Genomic DNA, 26,329 nt, shown 5'->3' with positions numbered 1-26,329 from the left:
AGACGTATTTAGAGGACATTTGAGGCAGAAGGACCAACAGAATAAAAACCAAAAAAATGCCATATGCTCAGAGTGAGAAGGGAAATAATAAAGATGAGAAAGGAATGTGGTTCAGAGCCTCGAATATGATGCTAAATCCTCAGAGCATTAAATTCATTCTCCGGGGAGAAAATAACTGTTTGATCAGGGGATTCATAAATTATAGTTGTTTAAAAATCCATGAATATAACATGTAAGATAGAGTTTCAGAAATAATTAAAAGTAGTGTGAAAATTTCAAATTTCTCAAGTCTGTAATAAAGCTAAAGAAAGATGTGGAATAGGGTAGAACGATCGTGGGCAAACTAATATTTTCGTGTATTTGAGTTTGCAGAGATACATGCGTATGAACCTTGATGCTCTTTCGTGAATGAAAGTAAGTTGTTAGGCAAAATGTACACTGTGGTTTCAGATCCGTGAAACATGTCTGCATGTAAATAAGGACAAGTTACTCTGCAAAGGTGGCACTTTGCTGGTATTGTCCATTGCAACGAGTGGCACGACCACACGGGCAGTTTCCAATCTGGAAGACCAGGAGTCATCCTTAACACCTCCCTCTACCTCAGCAGCCACACCCAGCCCATCAAAGCACCTCCCCTGCTTTGAGCTCTCTTTTTTAATCTCTCCGCTTTTCTCAGTTGTGCATGTCAGCACTCAGTCGCAACTGCCATCAATCAGCTCTCACAGTAAGGACAGCAACAGAAAACCAGCATCCATGCCCCCTTTCTTTCTATTCTCACAGCAGATCACATCCCTTCCCAGCTTACAGTCCTGCATTGGTTCCCCAGTGCCCTGAGGATAAAGGCCCAGCTTGATGTGGCCTCTGCCCACCTATTTGGGCCCATTTCTCCCAATGTCATCAAGCCACCATCAAGCCACACGGGCCAACATTTAATTCCCCAGAAAAACCTGTGATTCCCAGTACCTCGGGGCTTTGCGTGTACAGCAGGTCCAGTTAAGGATGATATGTGTCATTGTCGGGCCACAATTATGGGACCTAATGATAGCCTATAGCAAGGTGGTGTATTCTTGGTGACAATTCATTTCCTAAAGACTAGCCCTTCAAACCACCTAAGATTGCATTTACAAGAACTTATCACCCAGACATGAACAGTAATGGCAGCATTTGTGTCAGTTGTCTAAGATCACAGTGATCTCCTGTTTTAACTATTTCTAAAGTTCTTATATCCATTAATTCACTGCTGTGTGATCCAAACCCAGATTACTTCCTAATGCCAGAGGCTACACAGACCTATAAAACAGAGGTAAATACAACAGAAATCTCCAGAATGAAGTCAGAAAGATGCCACCTTAAAGTCAGATTTATCTACATTAGAGCTGGAATAAACTTTAAACTATTATTGAAATATTATTCCACGTGCCCCTCCTTCTCTACCTATTTAACCCCCAATTCTCCTCTACTTCTCAGCCCAACATCACTTTCTCAGGAAGCCTTCCTTGGCCCTCAGATCAGACCAGATCTCTGTTTGCTGCTCTCCTAACATTTGGCATTTTTCCTTCTCCATCTGCCTTTATCTACCCGTGTGCTTGTTTGTCTGCCTCCCTCTCTTGACCATAAGCTCTCTGAAGACAGGACACAGCAGGGGCTTAAGAAATGTGCATTTAAAGAAACGATTTTAATAAGTTAATTTGCCTCAGGCATCTGGTTAATCATTTTAGGTGCATTATCTATTTATGTCCATATACAGCTAAGAAAACGAAAGCTGAGAGTCAGTCAGTAATAACAGACCTGGAATTTACTCCCAAGTCCATCTGACTTGAGCTAACAACTCCTGGCCACCACCTTATACTGCACAGCAGAATAATAAGTAACATTTATGGAGCTGTGTTCATATTAACAGTTATGGGACCCTTTCTCTATTTCTTAAATTTTTCTGTTACATCATTGTCCTGATACCTCTTCAACAAAAGTGTCTTCTGCTTGATGGAAGATTTTTCTAAGCTTCATCTTATCCAGGTTCTAATTTATTGATTGATTTCTTAGCATCCTTTTCCAACTTGGTTATTTGACTTCCCACTGCCCCGTACTGTATCATTCCAAATATATTTTTCCTACTCTTCCCTACGTTATCCCTTAATTTTTGCAAAGCTGCAATAAAGTAGGAAAATATGCCCATTAGGTCTTGTCAATTTTGTTCAAAATATAAATACATTTTCCTGGACAGGTAGGGTGTGGACAGTGTTTTGAAATAGGGCAGGATGAGATGAGAATGAATTGTATGTAGAATGAGGACTAGGAAAAATCAGTTCCAATTTGGAAACAATGAAACCAGATAACATTCCTAGTTCAAAGAATAAACTTTAGTGTAAGATTATCTACTGGGACCTGGGATTGTGTAATTCACAGAAGGCTAAGCACAATTTTATTTTTTAAAAAAGAAAGTAAATTATTTGATGCATAGGGGGCGAGACCTTCTATTTGATGTAATGTGTAGACATCACAGAGAAGTTTGACAGAAGTCTGTGTGCTCTTATGTTCATTGTATACTTCCTCATGGCTTCCTTTGGATTATTATACTGATTTAAATTATTGAGCTTAGTTTATTATTCATTTTCTCTTAACTTTAGCATGCAAATATAATATCATTTGGCCATGTTTGATGTTTCCTGATCATTTAAGATTTTTGTTCCAATAAATTAAAACAATATTTTATTCCATTAAAAGTATTTTTTGCAACTTAAAAATAAAAAAGAAAAGAAAGTAAATTATTTGAGAAGATTTATCCAAAGGAGAGTTCTGTGTAATGGATAAACTTGTATAATAACAGAATCACTATATTTTAAATGCTGCTGTTTTCTTGATGAAATTAGAATCACAATATATACATATATTCTGTTGGTTTCAAACAAAAGGCCGTTTGAAGAGACAAAGGGTGAAGTCCCGGCGAATTAAGAAAATTAGGTCAACTTGATTAATGATGAGACAAAAGAATAGATGGAAATACCATTAATTCTTGCATAATCTGTCACTGATTGTGTACAGCAAGCCAAAGTGTGAGCCAGGGTATTGTCCTGGCCCACAGCCTTGTGCCTTTATCCCAGAGAAATCTGCTTATGCCCCACACAGCCAGTTCCCCCAAAAAGGCAACTCTGGACACCCTAGCCGTATTCACACAAGAGTCCTGGCCTTTGAAACTCGCTTCCTCTTAGGGGCTCCTCCTCAGGTGACCTTCTCTCTCACCCCTGCCAGTGCTCTGCATCTGGGCTTCACTAGGTCTGGGGCTCTGCTGCTTGTACCTCTCCCCAGGGTTCAGCCCTGCTCATTCTCTGGCTCTCTGTGCTTGTAGCTGATTCCACCCAATCAAGCCCCACTGTACATTCCCATAGCTGCTCCACTCGCCGGGAGCGGGCAGTTCACCATATGTAAGCAATCATCCGTGTGATGAAGTTTGAAGGAACCTGGTGGCTTCCCAACTGCTCATCCACATCCACTAGAAACATCTCTGAATATGCAGACGCTATCAGAAAAGAACACAGCCGATCCTCATTATTTCTGGTCTTGCCTACTCACTAAAATTTATCTGTAGCCCCAAAATCAATACTTTGGAGCTTTATGGCCAGTCCTGGGTATGCACAAAACAGCAGACGTTTAGCTTCCTCACATACACATTCCCAGCTGAGGTCAGTCAAGGCAGTACTCTGCCTCTAGCTTTGTTCTCTTCCTATGAGATAAGTGACCTTTTGCAGTCTAGTTACTGCCATGTGTTTTGCATGTTTGTGCTTTGGGTTGGTGATTTCACTGTTTAAAATGAAAGGTACAACATAGGGAATATTATCAATAGTAATGTAATGTCTTCATATGGTGACAGATGGTAAGTAGACTTATTATGTTGACCATTTTGAAATGTATAGAAACGTCGAATCACTATGTTATGCACGAGGAACTGACACAGTGTTGTAGGTCAATTATAATTCAAACAAACAAACAAACAAACTCATGGAGAAAGAGATCTGATTTGTGGTTACCAGAGGCAGGGGGCGGGAGGGAGCGGGAGTTGGACAAAAGCAATCAAAAAGTACAAACTTCCAGTTATAAGATAAATAAGTACTAGGGATGTCATGTACCACCTGATCAATAAAATTAATGCTGCTGCTGTGTTATACGTGACAGTTAAGAGAATAAATCACAAGGAGAAAATATTTTTAAAGTTATTTTTCTTTAATTTTGTATCTATATGAGATACAAAATTAGTGGATATTGTGGATATTCACTAAACTTGTGGTCATCATTTCATGAGGTATTCAAGTCAAATCATGATGCTGTACACCTTACTGTAGGTCAATTATATCTCAATAAAACTAAAATATATAAATAAATAAATAAATAACTCACCATGCTTAGCACTGAAGTACTGTCTAGAATACGTATTAAACAAGCTTCATTTTTAGGCATGAGTTACAGTGCTATTGGGCATGAGTTCAAGGTTAAAGAATCAACAATATATGGTAAATAAGGTACCTTTAAACAGAAATACAGAAAACAAAGTTATATGTTGGACAGTTGATGGAAAATACTGTGACCAGAGGCTCAGGAAATAACTGTGTACTTCCTCTAGGAGCAATGCTTTCATACTTGCTAATTCAGTGTTTGCAGAGACTTTAAAAACATAGCTACCTTGGATAACAAGCATTGATCCTAACTTCATCACTGTCAGGTCCCTGGGGGTTACAACACAGAACAGAGAGTAATGTGGAAGTAGAAAGCCCTGGAGGGTAGGTTTGGGTGGGCCCCACCCTGAGATCCTGACCACAGTGGGCAGTGTTGTGCTAGCTGGAAGGAACACCTCGCACTGGAGTTTGAGGAACCCTGGAGACCAACTTGATCCTTCTCAACATTTCTGGAGCTCAGTCCTATTCCTAGATAATAGTATTACTCAGATAGTCTGCCAATTGTGCAACATAAACTCTCCATGGCAAAGAGATACTATATCAGAATGCTCATCTTAATGTTTGACATTCTACATCTGCACTGCCCAATACAAGAGCCAACAGCCAAATGTGTCCACTGAGCACCAGATTGTGGCTAGTCCAAGTGTAACATATGCACTGATGTCAAAGACACAGGATGATAAAAAAAAAAAGTACAATATCTTGTGAATAATTTTTGTATTGATTACATACTGAAACATTTTTCTATGGTGAGTTAGATAAAATGTATTCTTAAAATTAATTTCATCTGTTTCTCTTTTACCTTTTTAAAATATGGCTTCTATAAAATTGTAGATTTTATGACAGTTTAACAGTATTTTCTATTGATTTTCAATATATTTTCCTGTGTGTTCCCACATTATAAATTTCCTTTTAATGAGACCTCAATTAAAAGTTTGCAAAGTGGATAAACTGGTTCATTAGTAGAGAAAGAATTATGCCGCTTAATACTGAATATCATTGTTGTGCAAAATGGAAAAAAAAATAAAAGCAGCAGTAAAATTATATACTGAAAACACCAAAAATTTTGATGCCTTAATAGTGTATGTGTGAAAATACTCAACTATCCCTTTTGAAATAGTTCCTTGGATGGCCTGGTGGTTAAAATATGATCGATCTTATTCAAAGCCCCCTCTGCCAAAATTAACAGTTCACTTCCCCAAAGGTAAAAGCTTCAAAGACCCAGCTATGTAAATAAAGCCTGAATTCTGGACCTGTGACCCTGCCAATCAATCAATCAGTTGCGTAGTGATTCCCATTATGTTTGCATCAGACAGTGCTGATCTAGAACCAATAGCTAAGCTGTGAGAATTTATAATCCTGTATAGTAGCCAGCACTTATCTCCTGCTTATTCTGAACCAGGCACTGTTCCAAGAACTTCATATACATGAATTAATCTTCATAGGAAGACCTGAGATAGATACTATTGTTTTTCCTCCTTTCTCAGGTAAGAAGACTAGCAAAGAAAGATGAGGTGATTTGCCCTAGGTCACATCAGATTTGAGCCAGATTTGACCCAGGTAACCAGAGATCACATTCTTAACCCTTATATATACACACACAAATAAATGTCTACTTGTTGCAGTCATCAAACCTTTGAAATAAAAATTAATTATTGGTAGAAAGAAGACATTGTTTAAGCCTTCATTGGCATTCTCTGAAGATATAAACAGACACGTCTACAAAGGACAATCACTAACTTCCAAAAGTTAACAAGATTTTGCAAGGGGGAAACACGGAGTCATCATGAGTTTCAGGATATTGTTTTATCTTTAGAACTCGTGTAGAGAGGTCAAAAAGTAAGAAGAAATAGTGGAAAAGAGAATAGTAAATAATAATAAGATAAAAGAGAATATTAAATAAAACTTTTAAATGAGGAGAATTTAGGGATAATTTTTAATAAAAACTAAAAAAAGTAATGCACAGTGAAGTCCCAAGATTTCAGATGAACGAAGATTTTCTAAGTAAATGAAAAGCTAAGTCAACAGGAATAGGAGTCTGATGGAAAATTCAGGAAACTGCGAAATAAATGGAATGGGCATTTGTAAAATAAGCTGCCCAGGCTACCTGTATAAAATTGCTTGTTTGTTTTTCCAAAAGTCATTTGAAAAGTCTGTGGATGAGTTATTTCTGTTTAAAGAATAATGATTATATCCATTTATCAGCCAAAGGACATTGAAATCGTTCCTGTTCTGGTTATTTCTGGGGAGGAAGGCATCCAGGAGAGGCAGTGAAGGAGGTTTAACTCCCTTTTATACCCAAGGGATCTTGCTACAGGTCTTGTAGATTTTACTTTAAAACACTGAGAACACTTAGTCTACATGTCACTACCCCTCTGCATCTCAGCCATCTCCTCTGTCATACAAGGAAGCCTGGCATGGTGACGAGTGGTACAGCCTGGGAGTCAAAGACTACATTGTAAGTCCTTCTCTGTTACTTACCATCCCAGGGATCTTGGAACATCACAGAGTTTCCAAGGGCCTCATTTCAAAAAAGAGAGGGTGGAAGAAAAGCAAGACATAGGAATAGTGGTTAAAAATCATATAATAAGCTCAATAGTAAACATTTTTTTAAAAGGCTAGTAATCTGATTAAAAAAGGGGCCAAGGACTCAAATAGACATTTCTCCAAAGAAGAAATAGAAATGGACAAGTACATGAAAAATGCTCAATATCACCAATTATCAGGGAAATATAAATCAAAACCACAATGAGATTGTCACCTCCCATCTGTCAAGATGGCTGTCATCAAAAAAGAAAAAACACAAAAGACAACAGGTGTTGGCAAGAATGTGGAGAAATTGAAACACTTGCACACTGTTGGTGGAAATGCAAAAAATTGGTGTAGTCACTATGGAAAACAATCTAAAGTTTCCTCAAAAATTAAAAATAAAACCTCAGTATGATTCGACAGACCCACTTGTGGGTGTTTATCCAGAAGAACTGAAATCAGGATCTCAAAAGAGATAGAAGCATTCCTGTGTTAATTGCAGCACTATACACAACCACCAAGATATGGAAACAACCTAGTGTCCAGCAACAGATGAATCAATAAAGGAAATGTGATATGTACATGCAATGGAATACTATTCAGCCCTTAAAAAGAAGAACATTCTGCAATATGCAAAAACATGAATGAAACTTGAAGACATTATGTTAAGTGAAATAAGCCAGTCACAGAAAGACAAATACTGCATGATTCCGTTTATATGAGATATCTCAAATAGTCCAATTCATAAAATCAGTGAGTGGAAGGAATAGTGGTTATCAGGAGCTGAGCAGAGGGGAAAAATGGGACATTCCTAATCACTGGGTATAAAGTTTCAGATAAGCAAGATGAATAATCTTTAGAAATCTTCTCTACAACATTATACCTACAGTGATATACAACAACGTACTCTACACTTCAACACTTAACGAGCTAGGTCTTATGTGAATTGTTCTTACCATCACAAAATAAAATAAAAACACACACTACAACTATATATTAATTAATCAAATTATCTAACAAAAAGTAAGTAAAAGCTTCTAAAAAACTATAATAAATCTTTGCTCTCTGACTTCTAGTTTAAGACCTTGACCACATTACCTCTGGGAGTCTTATTTCTTTTTTTTTTTTTTTTTGAATATCATATACCTGCTTTTATTTGACATCAACTGATGTCTGATAGGGAGTCTTATTTCTTCACCTATAAGACGTAGATGATCACATACCTCACAGGACAGATAAAACAATAAAAGGAAGTCATCTTTGTAACTACTTAGCATCATGTTTAATACATAGTAAGAGCCCCCAAAATGATTTTTAAACAGTCATGATGCTGAAGCTTCTTTCCAGCTCAGACATTCTATGGGTATAAGCAGCCAGCACTGCCTTGCCATGCTATGTCTTTTTTTTTCCAACCCACGTCTGTTCCTTATTAAAACATTGCAATGTTGCAGAGAAGGAACAACTTATTCAGCAACTTTGAGCATCAAAAAGCAAACCAACTGACACCAATGCCCCAGTGATGATTCTGAGTGTCCCAAGTGGCCCCCATCTTTTCCGATAGAAGAAGTGATGGTGCCACTTGCTCAAGGTCACAAGGGTAGAGGATCCGTCCCAGAGAGTTTTGAAATTCAGGTCCCCCTCAAAGTTCTCTGGCTGTACTCATTAATAACTCATAAAGTTATTAACACTCTTATTATTGCTCTCTAATTTTGGTTTTCTCCAACTGGAGTTATAAGCATACCTCCCTGCTCAAAGCTCAAGGCCAAATGCAGGGTAAGAGTATCTGTTCTCACTGCCAGAAGCCTCTGTTTTAAAAACTTCTCTTAAAAAAATAGAGCATCGTTTATAAGCTTTAGACCGCTGCAAAAAAAAAAAAAAAGTAATATGCAAATTAGACATTTTATAACTTTACAGTTAATAATAAAGGCAGTACTCCAAACCTCAGCCAGACATTTACATAATTGTATTACTAGCATGTGTGTGAGCCATAATGAAAGTTCGGGGGGAAATCTTGCTTATTTCCTATTAACTCCATAATAGAACATGACTCTTATTTGCCCTTACAAATAAAGCTTAACCGTCGTTTAAAAACCAGACACCACACTTGGGTTCTTTTATGGTTCCTGGTTTCCATGAGGGAGCAGTGTCAAATTTCATAAGGAAAAAATGTTTAATGAAAAATTGTGGTTGTTCCAAAGGAAGGGCATTAAATACCCAACTTTTATTATGTCTGCATTTGGTTTCTGGCTTTTGACAGATCAGCTTCTTACTACACTTATCGTCTCCTTTTAACATTAATTTCTTCGATTACTCAACCGTTAAAAAAATAATGAAATAATGTCGTTTGCAGCAACATGGATGGATCTAGAGATTATCATATTGAGAGAAGTAAGTCAGAAAGAGAAAGACAAATATCATATGATATCACTTATATGTGGAATCTAAAAAAAAAAAAAAAGATACAAATTCTACTTACAAACCAAAAACAGACTTATGGACATAGAAAACAAACTATGGTTACCAAAGAGGAAAGGGCGGGGAGAGATAAATTAGGGGTTGGGAATTAACAGACACACATTACTACATATAAAATAGATAAACAAGGACCTACTGTATGGCACAGGGAACTATATTCAATTTTTTTATAATAACTTACAATGGAAAAGAATTTGAAAAAAGAAAAAAAATATATATGTATATGTATAACTGAATCACTTTGCTGTACACCTGAAACTAACATTATAAATCAAGTATACTTCAATAAAAAGTTTTTAAAAAATGATTAATTTCTTTGAGGTCAGTTTTTCCCAAATCTTTTTATCTACAATCAATACAGACAATCAGCTGATAGTCCTGACAATTCCACTCTGATCACTTAATTAATTAGTTAATAGTTCTCGAGTGTCCTGAAAGCCAACCTAGCTCTCAATAAACACATGCTAAATTGAATTGAAATTAAATTTATTCCACTTAAGAAAATAACTTACGGCGAATATCTTAGTTTGTGCCCCTCCCCAAATGCAGATCCCGTGATAGAACTTGAGTGCAGGTAGTTTATTTGGGAAGTGATCTCAGGAAGCATGAGTGAGGCAGTGAGGAAAGAGAGACAGGGAAGGGAGATAAGCCAAACAGGGTGCATTAATGAGATGGGTAACTGCTGTGGGACAACCGGGCTTCAGACTCAGCGGGGACACGAAGAAGAACCATCTGAATGGAACTTCATGAAATTCCAGGTGTTTCCCCCACGCAGCCATCTCTGCACTCATGCTCTCATCCACACATTACTGGCTTCCCAGGGACTGTAAACTGGAGTGAGGACTTATGTTCTGCCAATTCTCAGACTGGAACACTGCAAGTTCCACCACCCCCTGACCCCATATCCCATCTACAGTCAGAGGCAGGTCCATGCACTATGACTCTTCAAAGCAGTGTTCTCTGTCACCCTCAATGTACAGGTTATTAATCTTATTTGAAATCTTGACTTTAAATCATTATGGATCATTCTCATGATCTGATCCTCAATCCTATTTGCTCATCTATTCCCTAAAATAATTTCAAGACTTTGTACCCACTATCTATAACACATTTTTAAGTTATCTACATGTTTTTAATCAGAATTTTAAGTGGTTGCTAGATGTGACTTTCAGTGAAATCTGAATATTGAAAGTCTAAAATAAAACTGTTACTCTTTTAAATGTTCCCAATGGAATCTAAATTCCAAAAGAATTTGATACTCACCATTGTCCATTTAAAAATATAAATGTTTATCATACTAAGTGAAGTAAGTCAGACAGGAAAAGACAAATATATGATACTGCTTACATGTGGAATCTTAAAATGTGATACAAATGAATTTATTCACAAAACAGAAACAGACTCACAGACATCGAAAACAAACTAACGGTTACTAAAGGGAAAAGGGAGTGGGGAGGGTAAATTAGGAGTTTGGGATTAACAAACTACTATATATAAAATAGATAACCAACAAGGACCTACTGTATAGCACAGGGAACTATACTCAGTATCTTATAATAATCTATAGTGAAGAAGAATCTGAAAAAGAATAGGTAGATATATAATATGTATAACTGAATCACTTCACTATACACCTGAAACTAACACAACATTGTAAATCAACAATACTTCAATTTAAAAATTTTAATAAAAAAATAATAAAAATATAAATGTACATGTGTATCTTGTTTTATAATGTTCCTTGAAGTCTCATTTCCATTTCATTTCCCCATAGAACTTTCTCCTAATGCAACATTATACTTGTAAGAATTTTGTTAAATAAGCTTATCATAATTTACTCAAAAAGGATGTAAAGTGATTTTTTTTAAATTTCCTGTGACCATACAGTTCAAATGTTTTTTTAATTTTTCTTCTGAAGAGTTATCATAACACTTCTCATTTAGTACTCAATTAAGCAAAACATTACAAATATATTTTAAACATTGATAAATAAACATAACAATTCAAATTCTACCAGAAATTCATTGCAATAAAATAGACAGGACTGATTTGTTTCCCCTAATTATTTCATCTCTTTATGAAGGAATATTATTTTGTTGCTAGAATGAGACAGAGGCCAGCGTTAGTGATATTCCTCATTTTAGAAAATATCATTGAAAGAACTTGTACAAAGAAAGATAAGTAGCTGGGGATGGAATAGATTTTCTTACAGCAATGTCCTTCAATTCTTTGAACTTTTCTGGAGTTACATCTTGAACATGACATAGTAATCTACCATCAAATATTATTTTGAATAATCTTGAGTAAGTCTCAGGAAAATTATAGAGCAATTTCATTTAAAGGATTAGGAACCATCTGAGTTGTAAAAGGATGTCTTGTCAGTCATCAGAGCACTTTGCTTTCTCAATATCAGTATTTCACAGGGTCCCTTGGTTTGGCCTTCAGGAGTTATCCCACCATAGCAAGAATAGGGGCAAATAAGGAGGGGAATGGGGAAAGGGCAAGTGTGGAAAGTTAGCTTTATTCCTTTGATAACTATGTAAGTTTAAAAAGCTAAAGCTCTAAACGTTCTTAGAAAACAATGAACAGTACATATATGTAAATTTTTTTAAATGTATGTAGTATATTGTGTATATGTATTTACATGCAATATATTGTACATGGGCAGTCAAACTGTAACAATTCTACCTAATAAAACTGAAAAAAAAGAACATGAAAGACAAGGAAAGATTAAGGAACTGCTTCAGATTAAAGACATGGCCGCTAAATGCAATGTGGGATCTTAGATTGGGATCCTGGACCAGAAAAAGCACACCATTGGGACAACTGGTGATATTTGAATACAGTCTGTAGATTAGCTAATAATGTTGCTTCAAGTGAATTTCTTGGTTTTGATCATTGTACTGTGGCTATAAAGTACTAACATTTGGGGAAGCTGGGCGAAAGGTGTACAGGAATTCTTTGAATTATTTTTGCAACTGTTTGAAGAGTCAAATTATTTTAAAATTGAAAGCTGAATAAAGGAAAACTTATGAAAATATTTCCTTAACATTATTATGGAATATTTCAAGCAGAAAAATATAGAAAATAAAAATTTTAAAGAGAAAAAAAAAAAAGAAATCCTGCAGATGGTAAGTGTGTCTACAGACAGATCAGTCTGACAAAGGGATGTAGGGAATTAGATCTGGAAGCTGATTGTGTTGACACTGCCATGTCCCTGTGTCCTACCTTGGGAGGTCTTGAACCCCCCAGGGCACACACACACCAGGTCACTGGCTTGAGAATAGACTTTCTGATGCCCACGTCCTTCTGAACCTTGTCTTATGAAATTCAAAATCCAAGCTTTTGAAATGCCAAAATTGAGAACTTACTCTTTGGTTTGGCTGTTTCATTCATCCTCTGGATGAATTAATAAAACCTTAATGCCTGGCAGCTGCCTCAAAAAGAGGGAAGAGACAGGGGGCGAATGATTATGAAAAAAACAAAATGCATTAGTTAAGATTTCAAAGTTGCACCTTGCCACAAATAAAAAGACCATGCTCAAAATTACAAGTGAAAAGGGTGCATCCTGGGTGCTATAGGAGTCACCAAGACCAAATAATTTGATTTCGGCCTTCAGTTGGCAGATTTAAGATTAGTAGAGAAGAAAGAAGAGCATCTCCTAGGCAGAGGGCAATAAGACGGAAAATCTCTAAAGATGTTCAGGGAAAGGTGAAAAGAACAGTTTGCTGTGCTCATATAACAGACAAGTGGGAGGCAACGCAGGAAAAGACAGAGGGGGTGGCGAGGGATCAGCGGAGATTTCTGGGTCAGGGGTTCGCATGAAGTGGCTGTCTTTATTGACCCGTAACGTTCATCACGGCAGATGAAATTTGGACCAGTCATCAGGATTTTATTCCACTTGCCATATGTCAGGAAATTAAATAAAATCCACAGGTAAATAAATTCAAAAAAACAGCCTGGCAGGACTTACCTTTGTGTAAACATCCCAGTGATTGGTTTACATTTGTGTGGATGTTACATGTAACGTGTTTGCATACATATAACAATCTGAAACAGTCTGCAGCTATGTAATTATAGCAATACGTGTGTAGTTTCAGGCAGTTCAGACCAGTTGGGTCCTAAACTAATGATTTCTTTCCTGAATGGTGCATTTATTGAATTCAGGGTGATTCCTTCTATAGTAGGGCAAAAGATCTCAGTTAATGTTGAATTACCAAAGTTTTACCCAGGAATTCAAAAAGAACAGCAATAAAATTTGCATCTTTTCTAAACAACTAGCAATAATAATGATAAAAACTGTAGTCTTTCATCCCATCCTGGCCTTGATACCAATACATGGAGACAGTCTGGGACCCTCTTCTATCACAGCACAGAAGTAGGTGTTCTTCTGCAAATCCCTACAGTGAAGAGAATATTGACCCCCCCCTTGCACCAAAAGATATCCACATACTTATCTCCAGAACCTGTGGATATGTTACCTTACAGGGCAAAAGAGACTTCGCAGATGCGATCAAGTCAAGGACCTTGCTATGGGGAAACTTTCATGGATTACCTGAGTGAGCCCAACGTAATCACAAGGGTCCTGAAAAGTGAAAGAAGGAGGCATGAAGGTCAGAGTCAAAGGAGAAGTGATGATGGAAGCAGGTGCAGTAATGTGGGTCCGTGATCCAGGAAATGCAGGCAGCATCTGGAAACTGGGAAATGCAAGAAAACAGATTCCCCCTAGATCCTTTGGAGGGAACCAGCCCTGCTGACACCTTCATTTTAGTGAGACCCATTGACCTCCAGAACTGTAAGATAAAAAATGTCCATCATTTTAAACACTAAGTTTGTGGTTATTTGTTAAGAGTAGCAATAGGAAATTATACAGTGCCCTAGTGAAATGACAGCTATCTTTACAAAGTAACTATGTAGGCATAACATGTATTAACTATACATTAAAATGATATAATGTCTTCTAAAGTAAAATCCTTTTGGGGAACCCTTGTACACTCCTGGTGGGAATGGAAATTGGTGCAGCCACTGTGGAAAACAGTATGAAGGTTTCTCAAAAAAAAAAAAATAGAACTACCAGATGGCCCAGCAGTTCCACTCCTGGATATCTATCTGAAAAAAAAAATTAACTCGAAAAGATACACTCACCCCAATGTTCATAGCAGCATTATTTATAATTGCCGAGCTATGGAAGTGTCCTAAGCATCCATCAACAGATAAACGGATAAAGATGTGAGATAGATAGATAGATAGATAGATAGATAGATAGATAGATAGATAGAATAGATAGATAGATAGATAGATAGATAGATAGAATAGATAGATAGATAGATAGATATGCCATAAAAAAGGATGAAATAATGACATTTACAGTAACATGGTTGGACTTGGGGGGCATTATGCTAAGCCTGACAAAGACAAATACTGTATGATCTCACTTACGTGTGGAATCTAAAAAATACAACAAACTAGTGAATATAAGAAAAAGAAGCAGACTCACAGATATAGAGAACATGCTAGTGGTTACCAGTGGTGGAGGAGGGGCAATATAGAGGTGGAGGAGTGGGAGGTACAAACTACTGGGTGTAAGACAGGCTACAGGGCTGTATTGTACAACATGGGGAATACAGCCAATATTTTGTAATAACTGTAAATGGAAAGTAACCTTCAGAATTGTATAAAAGTATTTTAATTCAAATAAGTAAAATAAAATAAAATTATTTTAAAATAATTATACCTATGTCTTTCGATTACCCAAGGTAATCTAATGCAGTTATGAGAACTAGTAGATCACAAGGGTGGGCACAAAGGAAATTGAGAGAGGTGGGAGGCAGAAACTGGGAGTTATTACAAATCACAGGGCCTCCCTAAAGGGTGGAAAATTTCTCAATTCCACCTCTCTTTCTTACTCAGGCAGTCCTGTTTGCCCAGAATATTGTCTGTGGGCAAATACTTGTTTTTTCCTAAATTCATGATGTAGAGAGCAGAATGAGAGGCCAGAGATCAGTAAGGGTAGAAAAGCATTAGATTAAGAAACATGGATCTGATCCACATGTCACGGGAATGAATTCTGGGGAGCCTAATGATTTTTGAAAACTATCTGCTTATGCCAGGCTCCAGGGTAAATCCACAAGGAGGAATTGATCGCTTGTATTTTATAAAATCCAAATGTTGTTTTTCTGTTTTAAAATACTTAAAGAAAAAACCAGAATCTGAAATAGGACACAAGGGAAGAAAATCGAGACAGCACATTTTAACCTTCTCAAGCTACCAGGTTATGAATCTCTCCCTCTTTCCCTCCAGTGGGGGTCCTGCAGGGCCCACCCCCGATCCTCCAGGGAGCTGGGACTCAGTGAGAGGCTGTTCATGCCATGTCCATTCCTAGACCATGTTCTAAAAAATGCCCAGGAGTAGCCAAAGTTTTGGAATTAAGTGCGCGCTCATTTAAATTCACTGAACCGAAAAAGAACAAGTGAGAAAAAGCAAAGGAAACCAAGTGCCAAATGTTTGTTGCCATGTTAACACTTTCTGCAAGGTCTTTATTTGATAACAGTTTCAGTTTCTCTCTCTGCTTCTCCCCAAGGTCACATGAGCCAACAATCAGGTGGGGGAAAGCCTCTTTTTCTCCTGAAGGGACTTCAAAGTTTAGCAGATGCTTAAGCCCCCAGATCCCTCCTACACTGGCTTCATGAGAACTTGAGATTTCTACTCTGAAGATTTAGGCTTTGCGTGCAGAGGTTTTGATGGGAGCAAATGACAAGGACAAGATAGCGGCCTTGGAAAAGTTTGTGAATTGGGTTTGGAAGTGAAGGGACTGCAGGGTGCATAAGCTCCTGTCAAGTTCAGTAGCAGCTCCTAGAAAGAGTGTGTGCATTTTTATTGATAGCACTGGGGGTGCACTGTGTCAGACAAAGCTGAGTCCCTCCTGCTTCATTTGCAGCAAATCCTCCAACAATTTTTTTTAACTTTTTTTTAATTGAAGTATATAGTTGATTTACAATGTTGTATTCATTTCTGGTGCACAGCATAGTGATCCAGTTCTCTCTATATATATATAGTCTTTTTTATATTCTTTTTCATTACAGGTTACTACAAGCCGTTGAATATAGTCCCCTGTGCTGTAGAGTAGGACCTTGTTGTTTATCTGTTCAGTACATAGTAGTTTGTATCTGCCAATCCCAAACTCCCAATTTATCCCTCACTTACCCCTGGTAACTGTAAGTTTGTTTCTGTCTGTGAGTCTCTTTCTGTTTTGTAAATAGGTACATTTATGTCTTCTTTTTTTTTTTTTTGGTTTACACATAAAAGTGATATCATATATTTGTCTTTCTCTGACTGACTTAGTTCACTTAATATAATAATAATTAGGTCCATTCATGTTGCTGCAAATCCCATTATTTCGTCCCTTTTTATGGCTGAGTAGTATTCCATTGTATATATACACCACCTCTTCTTTATCCAGTCATCTGTCGATGGACATTTAGGTTGCTTCCCTGTCTTGTCTGTTATAAATAGTGCTGCAGTGAACTTTGGGGTGCACGTATCTTCTTGAATTGGAGCTTTCTCTAGATATATGCCCAAAGTGGGATTGCTGGATTATATGGTAGCTCTATTTTTAGTTTTTAAAGAAACATCAGTACTATTCTTCATAGTGGCTGCACCAATTTACATTCCCACCAACACTGTAGGAGAATTCCTTTTTCTCCACACCCTCTCCAACTTTCATTATTTGTAGACTTTTTGATGATGGCCATTCTGACTGGTGTGAAGTGATACCTCACTGTAGTTTTGACTTGTATTTCTCTAATAGTGATGTTGAACATCTTTTAAATCCTCTGGCAATTTTTGAAGGCAAGTGCCATCTATGGAGAGCCCTTGTGTTGAGGTTTTTAGTGGAGGGTTAATAGGTGATAATAACACACCTCTCCCTTGTCTAAATTTCTAATTAATAAACAACTGGGAAAAAAGACAAAAAGAAAATGAGGTGGGGGAGCAAACTATCATCTTTATGACTAATACAGGCTAACCTGGAGAATATACTTACATCCAAGGGACAGAGGGCTTCCTAAAGTGAACACAAGAATTAGTCAGACCTGCCCAGCTGTATTAGTTATCTATTGCTGTGTAACAAATAACCCTGAAACTGACCAGCTTTAAATAGCAAATATTTATTATCTCACAGTTTATGTGGATCAGGAATCTGGGTGCAGTGCAGCGGGATCGTCTGACTCAGGGTGTTTCACGAGGAGCCTACAAACAAGGTGTCAGCAAGGTCTACAGTCATCTAAAGACTCAACTAGAAGACTGGCTTCCAAGTTCATTGGCTGCTGGTGGGAATTAATTTTTTCACAGGCTGTTGGACTGAAGGCCTCTGTTCCTTGCTGGCTATTGGCCAGAGACAATAGTTCCTCGGCCTGTGGTCCTCTCCACAGGGCTACTGATCACAAAAGCACCTTGCTTCCCTCCAGAGCAAGGGCTCCCCCAGAGAGAGAAAGAGAGGGCCAGCAAGAGACAAGTCACAATCGTTTGTAACCTCAGACGTGATATTCCATCACTTTTGCCATGTTTTGTTTATTAGAAGCACGTCACTAGGTTCAGCCCTCACTCAAGGGGGAGAGATTACAAAAGGCTGTGAATAACATGAGACAGAGGTCACGGGGAACCTTCTCAGAAGCAGCCCACCTCGACAGCCAAGGCAGACAGCCCTGAGGGAGAGCAGTAGGACTCTCTCCACCACCTCAGCAGGAAAAAAACTTCTGCTCCCTGTAAGCATCCTGCCCCCAGAAGAACTGAGAGAGGATGGCGTGCACCACACCTCCTCTTTCACACCCACCAGTTGGGTCGGCACATTCTGAATGACTGATGGAATAGTGGAGACAGGCTGTCAGCCTTGGGCTGATAGTGGAGACAGGAAGGAGGGGTCCTTCCAAATGGAAAGAAACTTCAGGAGTAAGGAATAAGCAGCTCCCAGCACTCACAGTCCTCTGTTTATATTATGATGTCCACCTTACAGATAAAGAAATTGAATCTTAGAGAGACTGAGTAACCCAAGGTCACACAAACACTGCATGTTGGAGCCTGAGTTTATAAACACCCAATCCTTGAAAAAGTGTCCCACTCTGTGTTATAGTCACACGTCCCCATGTTCAGAAGCCACTATTTGATGAAGATATTTATGCTTGCCAGTGAAAATATCTCATTTCAGGAATGAAACTCAGTTGTTCTTTCCATGTCCTGAAATGTCCCCTAAAGCTGAAGTTTTATGACAGTGATGAAACAATGGCTCTGCCAGAAAATAAAATACACACCTGGCTTAGAAGCAAGCAGTCGCTGGAGTCAACAGCTGGCTGCCTGGGAACGCTGCAAAACCCCTCAGGACCGCACGACTGGTGCTTCCAGCAGAGAGACTTGCCAATAGCTTGTGGCCCAGACAAAGAGGGTGACGTCCAAAGGTTTGTCCAGAGTGCATGGGTAGGATGTGTCACTCCTGATAACATAGCAGGTCGCAAGAGCACCGCTTTGAACTTGAAACAAGATATTGCTTTCATCGACTCCCAGTCTCTCCTGCCCTTTTGTTCTTTGGTAGAGGGTATACATCAAAGATGGCGACACTTTGCTTCCTGCTGCCTTTGAAGTACCGGGTCTGCACAACAGCTATTTCTAGACTTACATGCTGCACAGAAATGCAATCCATGAAGACCTTTGTCTCCAAGATTTCGCATCCATCAGAAAAAGGAAATGGACAAAAAAATGTTTAACCAAAGTATGATCATATGTGTATGCCCATATCTAGTCTCATTGATTCAATGGGTATCTGAGTGCCTGTTGTGTGCCAGGCACTGTGAGGTGGGCTGAGGGTCAGAGATAAATAAAGCAAGTACTTGTGTGCCAGCAACACAGGGTCCAAGGTGGTGCAGGGGGAACAGGTGGACTCCCCAAAATGATGCAATGAGTGCTGTTCAAAAGGGGTGTCCCAGATCACATGGGGCCTCCAAGGAGGGGCCGTACCTGTGACGGGGATTCACGGATGCAGAAGACTGACACGTGGGCATACCTATGCATGTCTCTGTGACCAGTTTACTAAGCTGCTCTTCCCTTGCCCAGAACAAAAGGAGGCTGTAGGCATGAGGGGTGGGGTGTGGAAAGGGACTCGACAGGGGTCCACAGGTCAAGATAAAAGGGCTTGTGTGAATAATGTTTCCTGGAGAGATCAGTAGAATCAGTGACTCCATTTGTACAAGAAGAGCCTAGACTAGAAAAGATAAGTTGGCTGAGTCCTAATCGTGATTCCTCTCTTACAAATGTCCCACAGAAGTCTGTCTCTCCCTCAAGATCAAATGTTTCTTCGTGGCAATACTCGGATTCTTCTAGAATAGGTTCTGTGCGAGATGGAAGACTTCCTGGGGGTCAGTTTGCCTCCTGCTCGTCACCTCCACTTTGATCAACACAAATGGTGTGAGTGGGGAACGATAGTCTTTATCCAGATCACACAGTCTTCCTTTACCTGGCTGTCGCAGAACTCTTCTTAGGCAACGTTGACTCTGTTTCTCATCTAAGCATCCACAACAGACTCCATCTGAATATCCTACCAAACACGTGTAGCACCCAGTGGTTAGCTCTCCCTGGGCCATCTGCAGGCCCCCGTACCAGCGACACCAATGACGCACTCACAGTCCCTCTGCTCTTGAATCTGAATACTTAGGTCCCCCATACTCACCTTGCACTTTGTTCTCTCTCTCTGAGTCACTGACACTTTGAATTACATTCCCTGTCCACCGTACAGAACGCCATTTAAGGGAGATGTTAGGAAGTCCAAGACCACGGTGCAGGCAGGTCAGGCATCTCCTGGTTCACAGAGGCCACCCTTTCACTGTAACGCCATATGGCAGAAGGGCTGAGGGATCTCTCTGGGGTCTCTTTTATAAGAGCACTGATCCCATTCATGAGGGTTCCTTCCTTGTGCCCTAATCTCTTCCGAAATCACCCCCTCCTAATGCCATCACATTGGGGTTTAGGACTTGATGTGTGAATCTGGGGGTACACAAATGTTCAGACCACAGCACACAGGAGTCTGTGGGCCAACAGCCTAGACTAGGACAAGCTGGGTGTTTCTACTCTGGGCTGAGTACCCTCAGACATCTGGGGTCCCCAGAGGGTTGGGTGCATGGCTCTGCTTCTGGAAGTTGGCTGGCTGTCAGCAGGGACGCCTCTGCTCTGCTCCAGGTGGCCTCTCATTCTCCAGCAGGCTAGTCTGGGCCAGGTCTCATGACAGTGGTGAGTTTCCAGGAGAAAACAGAAGTGCACAGGTCTTTTTGAAACTGTCTTTAGTTTTCCATTGCAACGTAACAATCACGATGAACTCAGCACCTTGCCACGACAATCATTCATTAGCTCATGTTTCTGTAAATCAGAAGTTCAGCACAACATGACTGGTTTCTCTGCTCTGGGGCATCAGAAAGCTGAAGATGAGACAGGCTGAGTTCTTGTCTGGAGACTCCAGGGGAAAAAAAGCCTCCTTCCAGTTTTATTCTTGGTGTTGGCAGAATTCAGTTCCTTGCGGTTGTAGGACTGAGGTCTCTGGTTCCTTGCCCACCATCGGCCAGAGTCCACTCTCAGCAAGTAGAGGGTACCCACACTCCTTACCACAAGGCTCTCTCCAGCCAGCAAGGGCACTTCGAACCCTTCCCATGCTTCAGACTTCTGACTTCCTCTGTCTCTGACCTCTAGACCCAGATTTAAAAGGCTACTGTGATTAGATTGAGGCCCCCTGGATAATCTCACTTTTAAGGTCAATTGATTTGGAAAGTTAATTGCATCTGCAAAATCCCTTCTGCTCTGACATAATTATGAGAGTGACAGCGCATCATGTTCACAGGTGCCGAATGCAGTCAAGGCAAGGAGATCACAGAAGGGTGAGGGTCGCTGCATGTCATCTCGGACCTCTGCCCACAACAGAGGCCTCGGCTCCACTGGCTTATCAGCACATCTGCCACATAAAAAAAAAAAAAACCAACTGTAAAAAGTATATTTTAAAATTTAAAAATAAATAATTTTTTTTTAAAAATAAGCAAAGACCAAAGCAGGTCAGCTTAAATGCAGACAGTGGGGAAAGTGATACTACCTTTTATGGAAGAAGCTGCAAAGTCACATGGCAAGGAGGCACAGACACGAGGGGTGGAAGGCTGAGACCAGAACGTCCCTTGCAACGTGTCACAGACAGCGTGCATGAGACGTGCTTGCAGAGTCTGGCAGCAACACCTCTGGGCGTTCTTGCTGCTACGAGGTGGCCTGGAGAGCATGCCCACTTCAAATTCTGAGGATGAGGGGATGAACAGGCAGGCAGTAAACGTCAGGCCCACACTGTCCCTAGAACAAGATCAGCCACTGTGTTTCCTGGCCGCTCCACTCCACAAAGCCCCATGTATCTTTGCCTCCTGCTCTCTCATCAGTGCAATAAAACACCAGGATGCTTTCACACCTCACTTCAGGGGGCTCCAAGTGAGGGGAACTTGCTGTTCCCAAACCGGAAACCTGAGTATGCTAATATCCTTTCTAGAAACTCTGCTGACTGTGTTTGTTCCTAAAGAAAAGGATGAGCGAGGCAGGTGCAAAGGAAATAAAAGCCACAAACAGTCCAGATGGGAAAGTCAAAACTGGCAGACAGGTTTCCTTTCATGTACTGATATTTCAAGACTCATGGAGTTTTAAATCTTACCTTTATAATAACTCCTCAGAATTCTCATCTCCCTTCCACATGTAAAACTGAGGAGCTGGGGAGGCTCAAGAGAGGCGACCCATAAACTCAGAAGTAGAAAGAGGCAAGAGGCCCAACTAATACACAGAAATTTCAGGAGGGGGAAGATTTTCTGTCCTCAGTGGAGTTTTATCTATTTATTATTAAATGTTTTTGAGGCTTTGGGGTCAAGGCCAGAGAAAAGATTTCAAATATCAGCCTCTTTTTTTTTTTAATTTTTTTAGAAGTGTTGAAATCATGGCCTACTTGTATTTAAGTGGTTTTTCAGAGCTTAATTAGTTCAGAGAATGTTAAGAAAAAAAGAGGAAAAAAAAGATGAGCTGCGGTGTGATTCCGGGGCCAGCTCAGAAACACGCACCAACTTTAGAATAAAAGCTCGTAGGGAACACATGTTTCTTCTAAGGACCCTCAACAGCTGTTGAGAATTGCGTCATTCTCTACATACATCACTTGACTGCTCTCACAACTCAGCTAAATGGCTAAATTTACCAAACTCTGCATAATTTCTCAAGCCAGGTCTGCCAAAACTCTCAGAAGTTTCCATTGCTGATTGGAGTCTAGGCAGTCGTGTACACCCAGCATCCAAGAAGAGTTAAGAGGGAAACTCAAAAATAAGGAATCACTTTCATGGAGAAACACAGTCAAAAGCAGGCTGGAGAGAGACACAGAAAAGTGAATTGCACTGTGTTCTTACTTATTTGGAGATACATGATTGGAGGGTCTGCAGATTGTTTTTTAGCTTCCCCAGATCCTTGTTGCAGGTGGAGAGCTCAGAATAGCAATGATTTGCCCACAAATTTGAGCCCTTTTTTATGCATTAATCCACGTTGTCACCTTCAATTTAGTATGTGTTCAACTTTCATTCTCAAAAAACTATTAGCTTAGCTGGTGGTCTGTATTATTTCCACATTTAAGCAATAAAGCAGTGGGGTTTTTTTAAAAACCTGACTTTTTTTTTTTTTTGTTAGGTTTGTTGCCAGATCGCCCAAAAAGACAGCTGAAGTCTATTAAGTATGTTGATCGCTATTATTGGGAAAAGGTGTTGGCAACCTTTCAGGGGGCTCAATGTTGCTGATGTATTTTTCTGACAATGGAGGGATGACATAAAATAGGAAAGGAATGGGTCATAGCTCTGGACCTAGGCAGGGACCCCCCTCTCACTGTCATCCGTCTTCACATTGGTCAGGAAGATGAGCCCTGACGTACGTCATATATGAAAGCTGTTAAGAAAATAAATCCTAAGAGCTCTCATCACAAGGGAAAAATATTTTTTGAATTTATTTGATTTTGTATGAGTTGATGGCTGGTCACTAAACTTATTGCTTTGATCATTTTGTGATGTATGTAAGTCAAATCATTATGCTGCCCACCTCAAATTTATACAGTGTTTGTATGTCAGTAAGGGCTTGATAAAACCGAAGGACAAGAGAGAGCTGAGTATCTCTTCCTGGTGTAAATGCCAGCTGGGCCACTTAAACCTCATCAGTTCCTGTCATTTAGGTCTGCCTTTCAGAAAACTCTCTGTGACACAGGAAACAGTCACCTGGAGAGGCCAGGAGCCTAGGCACCAAAACAGGAGGACCCAGGACCCAGGAAAATCCTCCAGAGATGACCATGACCCCCAACACCCTGCAGTAGAGGCATTTCTCACCCTGTAACAGTGCACAAACTGACTGTCACAGGTAGGGTCACTCATTCCATGGAAGTCACCTAGAGCACAGGCACTTGGGGGGCACCTGGATTTACCATGGGGACACAGCAGGCCGTACTGCTGCCCTCACGGAGCTTGGGCCCTAGTGATTTTAATGCACCTTGCTTTCAATTAGTTTTCCCTGATAGAATTATCAGGAAATGACCAGTTTGATGGGCTATGACCACATTGAGAACATTAGCTACCTCCTGAAATGTTCCCGCACTAGGTCGTAAACCACGATTGAAACATAAGCAAAGGTCTCCTTTTCCTGAAGCTAATGCGCACTTAAACTGAGACCGGAGAAAAGGCCTGAGTTAGGCATTCACAGACACTCTCTTGAGAAATTAGGAAAAGGAGCAAAGGTAAGTTGACGTGCACGTTTTATTACTCCATCTTGAAGACCTAAATAGCTTCCTCCCTCTTCATTTTCAGTTGCTGAACCACAGCATCTCCCTGTTTGGCAGGAATGAAGAAAACAGGCCATTCTGATTTTTGTTTTTCCCACTGAGAATATGGACGTGGTCACTCCGCTATTATAGGAAGGATTTATGAGGACATTTCAAACACAACTAATTAAAGAAGGGTTTCCTGAAATTGGTATGTCTGTATTTAGCTACAATTAGAAGGAACTAAATATAAAATGCTACAGATGAAAATAAACAGAATTACTCAGAAGAGAGGAGGGAGAAGTTTAAGCAAATGTTAACAAGTTCTGAGCAAAATGGGAGCCGTCTTCTCCATAGCATTCTTTTTTAAGCCTTGTCAGTTGGTAGAAATCTAAGTCCTCAATTTTGAAAACAATTCTATGAGCAAAAAGCTGATCTGTCACACTCTGGAACTGGTCACAGTCTAAACTTTCTGCAATGATGGAAATGGTCTATATCTGTGATAAGGTGGCCAATAGCCATGTGTGAAATTCAATGAAAGTCACTGAAATTCAACAGAACTAACAATTCAGTTCCTGAGTCGTAGTGGCCACATTCTAAGTGCTTAATAGCCACGTGGGTGAGTGGCTACCATTTTGGGGCAGCACAGTCTAGAATCTAGGAAAGATGTTTATGTGAGAACTGAATATACATATTCAAAGCTTGCCAAGTGAGGGTGGAAATGGAAAATGTTTCCAAAAAAACTTCTGTGGAGCATGAGAAGAAAGGTCCACTTTGTATCATCTGGAGGAATTTTCCCTCTTTTCATCACGTTTCAGCCAATAATTAAAACAAGTCAGCAGAAATGTTGATCCCAATGCCTCGGACAAATTCTCAAGTCTTCCCTGGAAAAGTCTCTTGATACGGTTTTACACAACCTGCCCATAGAAAGTACGCTTTCCAAGCACCCAGTGTATGTTTTTCGTGTGAATTCACTTCGCTGGTCCTTTGAGTATATTTAAAATGGAAATTCTCCCTACATAAAGCATATCTATATCTTAGTAACCACACCTCCCAAGCTCGTTCCATGAAGCAGGTTTCTCTATTTAGTTTTGTCTATTTCTGCAACTCAGACCACACAATAAGATTTCCAAACTGGCAAGAAAGATAAAAATAGACAAAGCCCTTTACTGAGCAGGTAAGCCTCTGGAAATATCTTTACTTCCCTATGAGAGCTGACACAAAGCAGGAACTCAGTTGACCTCAGGTCAAGATGTGAAGACTAACCACAGATTTCTGCCCACTTTTCAGGCAATGGGTACCATAGTCCACACATGGATGGTGGAGTTGATTCATGAATTAATTCATACAAAGTATATAAAGTGTAGTTTGAGTGGATTTTGTATGACTGAAGAGATCTCCTTAACCAGCTTCAGTTTCATGCTCAAGGTCATCACTCCTATGATATTCTTATAATCTCAGAATTAAAGTGAAGCCAGAAGTTATCAAAAGCATCCTTCCATATCTGCCTGCCCCAGAAGTTCCTGGAAATGATTTGCTTTACTTTTCTGGGGTCTGTTCCAGTCTGGAAAGATGGTAAACAGTCTAGCAGGTCAGTCCCCTTCAAGGAAATCCCTTCAAGAAGAAAAACAGTCTGGGGCCAACCAGGGTTCAGTCTGCCTCAGGTAGTCTTGAGGAGATCCTGTCTGGGGATTTCCACAAACCCATCATCATTATCGACATCTGGACCATTTTCAACCAGAGATTAGACATTGGCCTTGGGTGAACTGTATTTGGAACTTGCATCCGTGAAACCTGACTGCTGATAAACATATTAATAAGCACGTCACCTTTTTGAAAATTGTTTAATGCATTTTGTTACCTACAGGGCACTAATTATAAATGCTTGTTTATGTGACCTCTAATAAAGTTACTAATGTGGTGTACATACTCCCTAAGCTGGTTGTTTGGTTAACAGATGCATCCTTTACCTCCAAGGTACCTGAGGAGTATTTGTTCCTTTACCTTCACACTTACTGGATCAGTCTCAAAACAAACGCAGTCCCAA

At 39.7% G+C, this 26,329-nt stretch overlaps 1 pseudogene; it reads left to right on the top strand.

Annotated features, from left to right (window-relative positions):
* Positions 1 to 1,004: 1,004 nt before the first annotated feature.
* On the top strand, positions 1,005 to 9,422 carry LOC141579639 (ubiquitin-conjugating enzyme E2 D3 pseudogene; annotated as a pseudogene).
* The last annotated feature ends 16,907 nt before the right edge of the window (positions 9,423 to 26,329 follow it).

This window comes from Camelus bactrianus, chromosome 1, assembly GCF_048773025.1.
Source record: "Camelus bactrianus isolate YW-2024 breed Bactrian camel chromosome 1, ASM4877302v1, whole genome shotgun sequence".
In the NCBI taxonomy this organism is placed as follows: Eukaryota; Metazoa; Chordata; class Mammalia; order Artiodactyla; family Camelidae; genus Camelus; species Camelus bactrianus.
This window is presented reverse-complemented; position numbering and strand designations above follow the sequence as displayed.